Consider the following 9,970-nt stretch of genomic DNA (forward strand, 5'->3'; position numbering starts at 1 on the left):
GTCATTTGATTGCCCACCTTAGCATTCCAGTCTCCTGTGATGAAAATAACATCTCTTTTAGGCGTGTTGTCCAGCAGGTGCTGCAGATCCTCACAGAACTGCTCTACTTCAGCTTCTTCAGCACCTGTGGTTGGGGCGTATATTTGGATCACTGTGATGTTAGAAGACTTGCCCTGAATTCGAATTGAGATCATTCTATCGTTTTTTGGATTGTATCCAAGCACTGCTTTAGCCACTTTACTATTAATTATGAAGGCTACTCCATTTCTTCTGTGGTCCTCTTGTCCACAGTAGTAGATCTGGTGGTCATTTGATGTGAAGTGGCCCATTCCAGTCCATTTCAGTTTACTGACGCCCAAAATGTCTATCTTTAATCTTGACATCTCACCAATAACTACATCCAATTTGCCCTGACTCATAGATCTTACATTCCAGGTTCCAATGGTGTGTTGATCCTTAGAACATCGGATTCGCCGTTCACCACCAGCACCGTCGGCTGCTAGCTGTCCTTTCGGCTTTGAGCCAGCTGCGTCATCACGTCTGGGGCTAGTTGAACTCATCCTCTGTTCCTCCCCAGTAGCATTTTGACCATCTTCCGACCTGGGGGTCTCATCTTCCGATGGTATACTGGCATATCTCTGGTTGTACTGTCCATTTAGTTTTCATGGCAAGAATCCTGGGGTGGGTTGCCATTATCTTCCCCAGGGATCGCATTTAGTCTGACGTCTCTGTCATGACCTTCCCGTCTTGGGTGGCCCTTCACGGTTTAGCTCATGGCATCATTGAGGTGCTCAAGCTCCAGCAGCACGACAAGGTAATGATCCTTTGCTGAAGTTACCTTCCTTACTGTTAAGAAATATGGAGGAAATTAATTTGATATTTAAAGATCTCTACAATGCTGTTATTCAAGTATTGGAGCATTTCTCAGAATTTGTGGAGTCCAAATTGTCACAGGAATTGAGAGAAACTGATAAGGCTGAAAACTACCTTAAGAGTAAAGTGGTTTCTCCAAAGAAAAAGATGAGAATTGGTGACTTACATTTAAATAGTCAAAAGAAAATTGAGTTGTCAAAAGTTGAAGATAAGAAGACAGTGTTGCCACTACACCATGATCAAGAAAGAAAATTAAACTCTAGAAGCTGGAAGATTTTGGACAAATATTTGGGCTTTTTAAAGCAGGTTGTAGAGCTTGAAATTGACAAGAAGAAAGCTCGGTAAATAATACTGAGATATTTAAATGCCTTGGTTTACTTTGAAGTGGGATAATTGTTTATACATGTTTATCGGGATGGTTTCTTAAAGTTTGAATAAATGGTTATGCTGTTTTGAAAATTCTTACATTTTTGGTAAATGCCTAGGTTATTGTTTAAATGTGGTTATCAGGATGGTTTTCTAAGGGTTTAGATAAATGTTTGTGCTGTTTGGAGAATTCATTAGGTTATTTTTTGTTAGTTTAGTTGGCAGATATGGGCCAACTAAACTAACAAAAATATAGTGAAGAAGGGTAGTGTTTGTTACTGTATTAGGTTCCAAATCAGGTTTGAAGGGGTTTTATATGTTTTTCTTTAATTGGGAGGGTAATTTTGTTTTTAGAAGGGAATGTATTAATGAAAATCTAAATGCTTTATAGAAATAATGTTTACTATAATATGAATTGGAGTAAGAGATTGATATTGATTTATGTATATCTTTGTTGTAGAAAGTCAGAAGTCACTTTGTAGTAGTTTGTTTTGTGTTTTTTTCACACCTTTTTAGTTCTGTTTCTTTTTCTTTGTAGGCTTCTTTGTTTCAGTCTTTTTAGTTTTTATGTATATGTTGAAATGTTTTAATAAAGTTATTTTAAAAAATGGGCAAGCAGTGGCAATCTGGCTCTTTAAAAAGATGATGTACTTTTTTTCCTCTCAATGTGAAAAAATATTGTAACAATCATATGATAAGGTTATAGTATATTAAATATATTCAGGAATGTTGTAAGTTATTTGGGGAAAACTAGTTGTGAAGGATGCAGTGAGACACACAATAGAATTAAAAATGCTGGCTGCATTGTGTGTGTGGGATGTGTGTGTGTATGTGTGTGTGCATGTATGGAGGGAGAGAGAGAGAGAGAGAGAGAGAGAGAGATCATGCTAGTTTGGTATAGGGGTTAAGGCACCAGGCTAGAAACCAGGAGACTGTGAGTTCTAGTCCCACCTTAGGCACAAAGCCAGCTGGGTGACCTTGGGCCAGTCCCTCTCTCAGTCCTAGGAAGGAGACAGTGGCAAACCACTTCTGAAAATCTTGCCAAGAAAACTGCAGGGTCTAGTCCAGGAAGTTGCCAAGAGTCAAAACTGACTCGAAGGAACACATACACACATATACATAGGCACACAAACCATGACAGCAAGTGTGGTATAGTGGTCAAGGTGCTGGACTAAAAGTGGGGAGACGCAAGTTCTAGTTCCCCCTTAGGACTGGAATCTGGCCTGGTGACTTTGGGCCAGTAACTCTCTCACACTTAGACCAGGAAGTTGAAAAAATCTATTTACTAACTCACACTCTGGATTACAATCTACTGTATAAGTTTCAAAGAAGAGACCTTCATCCTGCAAAGGACTGATTTGGACTGTTCATCATCATAATTCACACACCAGTCTTCATGTACCATAATGGAACATATATTTAGAATTTTAATTCTGTGAAGAACAAAGGCATATTATTTTGGGGATCTCAACAACCATACAATCATTTGAGTTACAGAATCATCCTGATTTTTTTTCCTTATTCTCAAATACATAATTTGACTTTAGTAAAATATTTTGAATGGTGGTAAAATAAATTAAACTTAGCAGTATTACGGTTATCTGCCTAATGTGTCAAAGAATAAAAATAGGTGATTTACATTAAAAATGGTTCTTGCCAAATATATTGTTAAACTAGGGGAAAATTTGTATGAAGCATGAGAGATATTGCTAAATAATTATGAATTTATTTTTTTAATTAATAAAAGAAAAAAACTGGACCCCACAACTGTCATACTAATGAGACCAGCAAGGACAATGTTTCTAACCATTTGCATATCCCTACTGGTAGCCCTCTAGATATTGCTGAATCACAATTTATAACAGCAAATCCCAAACAGAACCAATAGTAAGAGATTCTGAAAATGATAGTTCAGCATCTGAAGGGCTATAAAGATTCTGCCCTGAAACAGAGGTATTGTCTCTTCAGAATATTAGTATACAAGGTTTCCCTCAGGGGCATCCACAATAGGGTCAGTATCATTGAAATGGTGTGTGCAACTGGGCAATTGAAGCCCAATCCTTCTTACATCCATAGGCTTTGATTACCCATGACACCCATCATTTTGATGCTGTTGATCTACCACCTCAACCATTGATGTCTCTGGTTGCCCTGTTGAAGCAGGAAAGAAGCTGTCTCTACCTAATCCCCAGCATTTACTTGTTCATCCCTTTAGAGAACAAAGCAAACAAAAACCAAAAACACTAGAAAAATGAACATACATTTCACACATTTGTTTTGTATGAGGATTTATATCCTGTCCTTATAATCGTAAGCTAATATCCAGGATCCCTGATTTAATTTAATTTAATTTATTTATAATTATTCACATTTCTTCACCGCCGATCTTGACAAATGACTCTGGGCAGTTAACTGAATTTGCTTTCATAAATGTATAGCTAAAATTGTACATAATGTTAATTTAATGCTGTTTTTAAAACACACACACACACACAAATTAAAAACAAAGGATCTGATTTATATAAATCCACAGCTTATTGCATACACATCAATTATGCTTACACAAGTTGGCAAAGCAAGATCATCACTATTTAATGCCTGTCACATTTAAAGCACACTAAATAGCTTTTATGTAGGAAGCAATATGTTGCTAACTGGCAATTCTGATTCATTTCAACAGTATGAACATACACCACAAAATATGAGTGGGAAATTCATTTAATTCTGCAACAAGAATGAAATTTCTAGTCTGATTTGGGTGTGATTTCATTAAAAAAAATATTGGGAAGCTGCCTTTTAGAGTTGTTTACTAAATTTGCTATTGCACAAATAGCTTTGTAACTTATTTTGCATTAATAAACAATATTATGTACACATGTTAATGCTATTAGAATGGTTCAGAACGGAGATAATGCAATTTTGTAGAGAAATTTTGCCACTTCATGGGCAATAGGAAGTGTCTTTATCTTCTAGAAAGCTCACATACCAAGAATGCAAAGAAAGCATAGGACTACCTATCCACCAAAAAGAACCACTGGCCTAAAAAAACTCTGTTTGGGGGAGGGTGGGTTGTATTCTGTTCCCATAGTCACGTAACAATAGTGAATTTGAAAAAACAAGTACAGAAAAGAGTGCAACAACAGATTGTGAGTTGGTGATACAGATAAAGGAATCAAAATCTGTGGCAGATCCAAGTGCCAACATTAATTCAGTAAAAACACCGGGAGCACCAGTACCAGTTATCTCTCAAAGTCAAGAGAATGTGCATTTTCCTGTGATCCATTGTAGTTTATGGCATCATCTGGCTCACCACAATTTACATTGGACAAACTGGCCAATTCTTACATGAATAAATACATCAACACTGTGGGAAAGGGAAAACACCAGCTGCCTTGGGAGAAAGCCTCATCATCAGGGAGCATTTCAGATTTAGTGCCTGATGATCTTAAAGTCTGTGAGGGGTGGGCTTTTGACAAGCTAGGAAAATGAAGGAAGGGGGAGACAGTGAACACAAGGGGATGGCAGAAAGCAAAAGACAAAAGAAAGTTACAGGTAGTCCTCATTTAACAACCACTCATTCAGCAACCGTTCAAAGTTTTGATGGTGCTGAACGAATGGTACTTATAACTGTTCCTTGAAGTTCTGGCTGTCCCAGCATCACTGTGGTCATGTGATGACGATCTGGCCACTTAGCAACTGGCTCGCACTTAGGATGGTTGCAGCATCCCACAGTCACATGATCACCATTTGTGACCTTCCCTGCTGGCTTCCCACAAGAGAAGAGAAATTTAATTAATAAATAAATAAGCCACCCAGAGTCATTGTGCACAAGATGGGTGGCAGAGAAATTTAATAACTAAATTGATAATAAATAAAGTCAATGGGGAAGCCAGCAGGGAAGGCTGCAAGTCACTCCAATAAGTTGCTCACACCCTGCCCTGCCTGGCAGCATCCATGCCCAGCCCAGCCACAATCATGCTGCGCCTCATGGGCCACCTGCGCACCCTCCCTCTGCCAGGAGCAGCCACCCTTGGCCCCACCACACTTATTCCATGCCATGCAGGCCACCATGCACATTCCTATCTGGCAACAGCCACCCCGGCCTCACAGCACTCATGCTGCACCTTGCTCCACACCTTACCTGCCTGACAGCCTGCTTGTCAGCTGTCTGGGACTTGTTTAACAACCCACAATACTCACCTAATGACAGCAATGGGGATTGCTGGGACTGCCGTTGCTAAGCAATGCGGTCATGTGACATTGCGCTTTATGGCCGCATAGCTTATCAATGGAAATTCTGGTCCCAATTACTATTGTTAATGGAAGAGTACCTGTACGGGATTTCAAATATCGGAAACTAGAGCAAAAACAAAAAATAACCCCAAACCAGAGCAAAAACAATTCGATTCTCCAGGATACCAGAACACAATGTCATCAACAGGAAGAGAGCAATCCTGAAGCAAAGGAATTACATGAAATAGCAGTATTAAACCGTTCTGGATTAAACAAAAATCAAGATACATCACATTACCCATATGAACTGCTATTCCATGCAAGAATGTTAAATGTAATTCTTACTAACACCTCTCAATATACTGTTTCACATTCTTTTCTGCCCACCAAAGGCTATTTGTCTATGTACAGTATGTTATAGACCAGCATAAGGGGGTAGTCTTTTTATACATATACACACACATACTGTATATAAAATGAAAATCTAAAAATAATTATTAAAAGCTATAAGATATAAAAGATATATAAATTAAAAACTAAAATTATTTATAAAAAAGTGAGAATGTAAAAAATATAAAATATAAAAAATATATATAAAAAGTGAGAAGTGGTAGGAGCATTAGATGGTATAGAGAAGCATAGTATGTAGAAGACTATATCTATCAAGTCACAAACCACTCCAATATGGCAAGCTGAGTGCTCATTAGATGTAGTTTATAAAGTTGAACCCCAAGCACAAGTCATCATCTGATTAATTTTGAGCACTGCTGCACAGAACCTGACAGCATTGTATGTTGTAGCAGGGTTGATATCTGAAAGCAACAGGGTGGTATAAAATTGTCCTATGCACCCTGTGTATTTATGTAATAATAAGACTAACATGATTGTCTCTGTAGTACAGGCACTGGTGAAGCACACACTTTATTTCTGTGGGTCCAGAGTCACAGGAGCATTATCTTTCCAGCTAGGGAATCTTCCTGTAGTGGCCTTCAAGGACAGCTGACTGGAGGGCATGACATCATGCCAGAGTAAAGGCACCTGTGTGTTTAGGTATCTCAAGTTTAGTTATTTATGCCACATGGGGAGGCAGAATACCTGCTGGATTCACTGGCAATAAAGCTTGGGGTCCTTGCTAATTCTGACTGGTGCTTGTGTCTGTTATACATTGTTTAATGAGTGCTTTGGCCTAATCATACCCCATGCTGAAGATAAGACCTGGAGAGAAGCCTAGGATGAGATTATAGACGCCACTGCCTGTTTCCGAGTGGATTGAAAATCATCACTTATAGTTAATAGGGTAAGGCCAATAGTTGAATATGGCCACCCATACTCTTGCTTCCATTTTCATGAAGCCTGTTTCCAGTCACAAAATGGCATTATAGACATTATTAGAGACTTGAAAGGCTGCTCTGAGAAATGTGATTGTATAAGCTATAAAGGTGCAAAATTGGAGAAAGGACCCAGCTGGAAACCACAGAGAAGTTGTGTTAATGACCTGGCTTCAAATAATTTGAGAGCTGTGGGTATGTAGTGGCCAAATCTTGTCTTAAGGTATTTAAAGTTGGCAGATGGTCCTCTGGGTGTTTTCAACAATGTACAGAGTCACCATGGGGACTGAATCTTATTGCGATCTGTGCTCCAGAAACAAAACTCATTATTTCTGATGAATAGTACAAATCAATATGCGAATACTCTAGATAACACCACCCAACCGATGTTTCTCTAATGATATCTGCAGGAAAGAAGCCATGTTGGCTTTCAGATGAGTCAATATATTGATAATTTGGTGACTTGGCTTGTGTGGAAATCAACATGCACACAGGTATATGCATGTTAGAGCCAGTCTGGTGTAGTGGTTAAGACATCAGGCAAGAAACTAGGAGATTGTGAGTTCTAGTCCTGCCTTAGGCACAAAGGGTGACCCTCAGCCAGTCACTCTCTCAGCTGTAGGAAGCAAGCCATGGCAAACCACCTCTGAAAAACCTTGCCAAGAAAACTGCAGCGGCTTGTCCAGGCTGTCTCCTAGAATTGAACATAATAGAATGGATTTTTTTTTTTTTAAATGCATGTAGGCTTTCTCCTGCAGAATGTCACAGTGAACATACAACAACCTGCAGGAAGCAAATGTCATTTAACTGAAGTTGACTGAATTTGGGTTAGGGAAGATTATGCATACTTGGGCTTCTCAAGGATAGCTTTTCAGAGATACAATAAGTACAATTTCATCCACTGTATATGGAAAGGAAATTAAAACTGGGAAACTGGTACAAAAATGGCTAAATAGTTTAATTGGGTTTTTTTAGTTTTTTTTCAAGATTCCTCCTCCATCGCCCTCAAAAAAAAGATAATTTCAGTTGTGTAATCTTTTTATCATCAGAATAACGTAACTGAAGATTAATCTTTAAGACAGAACAAAGATTAACACTAAACAGTAATTTTTTTGTTGAACACCAGATGGAAGAAGTAAAGTTTATTTTGGTTTTTTAAACTGAAAAAAATTGCCTAAGTTGGGCTTTCAAAATTCAGACCAAAGGGATTTAAAACAAGGGAATTTCAAGGGAATTCACTCTACTTGAAAAGAGTCTAATATTGTGGAGACCACTAGTTTTTTTATCCAAGAACTGTAGACAAATCAATTGACAAATGGCAATTGGTCAAAGTCTCAAAGGACAATATTCCAGTTTATGCATCATGGTAAGCTAAAACCATAAGGATTACTGGTTTATTAAAAAAATAAGCAATATGTTATGGCTAAATAGAATTTTCAAGTGTTGTAACAAGTTTGAAAGACTTTATTGCCATGTCATAAATTTATTGATAACAATCATGAATTAGGTGAGCAATTAGCCAGACAACACTTAAGAACCTGGAAACTTCGCTAAGTCCATAACTCACCTTAAACTTGGGCCACAAGCAAGTACAAGTAGGCAGATTTAGAGCCACAAAAGTTGTCTAAGACAGTCCAGAGTTTGACTGCCAGTCAGTCCAAATGCAGGGCAAGGAGCAACAAGAGCAGGAAACAAAGGCCCAGATTCAGAGTGCCATTTCTATAAAGGTCTGGAGGCTATTCCCATGATTAGACACCTGCTGATCACTTTTGCTGTTTGCTCCATAGCTGTCAATGTGTTGTGGGACTAGGTTCCCTGTCAGAATCTGGCCCTTCATTATCTAAATCAAATCTCACTGGCTCCTGCCCATTGTCTCCCGGAGCTGACACAAGCAACTGATTACATGAGAGCTCTTCAGGCTAATAATCTGTCAGGTCAGATTCTTCAGTCTCTGACTCATAGGGTTCAGATCAGACCATAGCATCAGTGATTTGATTAGCGTTACGTCCAAACTGGAATCCCTGATTTGCCCCCTGTTAACAAGCCATATTCATGAACAGGATTTGGCTGTTTGATTTTGACTTCTCAAGAGAGGAACAAGCTAGTTATCTGCATAATTATCGCCCGTGACTTGGCAGCCAGACTAGTTTTGGAACACATATCAAAAGTAGCAAATCTAATCATTAGCTTGAGATTAGCTTTAATAAGAATGGGAATAAATTATTTCAGTTTACATTTCAATGAAATTGCATAAACTTTTAATTCTACAAGTAATTCCTTTGTATCATGTAACCATACACTAGACAGCCTCATGTGGCTCAGAGTGGTAGGCAGCAGTATTGCAACTGAAACTCTCCCCATGACCTGAGTTCAATCCCGGCAGAAGCTGGATTCTCAGGTAGCCAGCTCAGGTTGACTCAGCCTTCCATCCTTCTGAGGTCAGTGCTGGGGAAGGTGACGACTCGGGAAGGCAATGGCAAACCACCCCACTCTATAGTCTGCCAAGAAAACTTTGCGAAAGCGGTGTTCCCTCAAAGGGTCAGACATGAGTCGGTGCTTGCACAGGGGACCTTTAACCTTTCACAACCATACACTGGAATGTAATGATGCTACAGTATATATGTTTTGCTAAACTGGATAGTCAAATAAAATCTCAAGAGACTCATCTTTCTTCATTCCAGTTCAAAGGACATGCTGAATTTAAAACCACACAGTATTCCTTTCACTATTTGTTCTTCAGTGTTTCTCCCCCTCTTTGTGAATAGTATACTAAGTTCACAACTAAAGTTGCTTAGTATTGCAAATTGTCTTGAACATGTAATACTACCAGAGAGTGCAAAAGCACAATAATGAATCTTCTAAATGTCTCCAGTTGTGCTCAGCTCGACTAAAGCCAGAAAGATATTGCTTCCAATCTAAAGGCCACAAATCTAGACCAGGACTACTAATTTTGGATATGACATTATTAAAATTTATTAGAGTCTTGCTTTTATTGGAAACCTGCTTAATTGTTAATTTCATAAATGCATTTTCTAAGATTAAATGCTTCTCTCCCTTGGGTTTAGCTAACAGCGGTAAATGAGATTTCTGCCAGATAGCAGGTGATTTGCAGCAAGCGTCTGCTGCCATCTATTGTCTGAAGATAGCTGTGACTATCTTCACAGATGACT

The sequence above is a fragment of the Candoia aspera genome, chromosome 5, assembly GCF_035149785.1.
Source record: "Candoia aspera isolate rCanAsp1 chromosome 5, rCanAsp1.hap2, whole genome shotgun sequence".
Taxonomy (NCBI): domain Eukaryota; kingdom Metazoa; phylum Chordata; class Lepidosauria; order Squamata; family Boidae; genus Candoia; species Candoia aspera.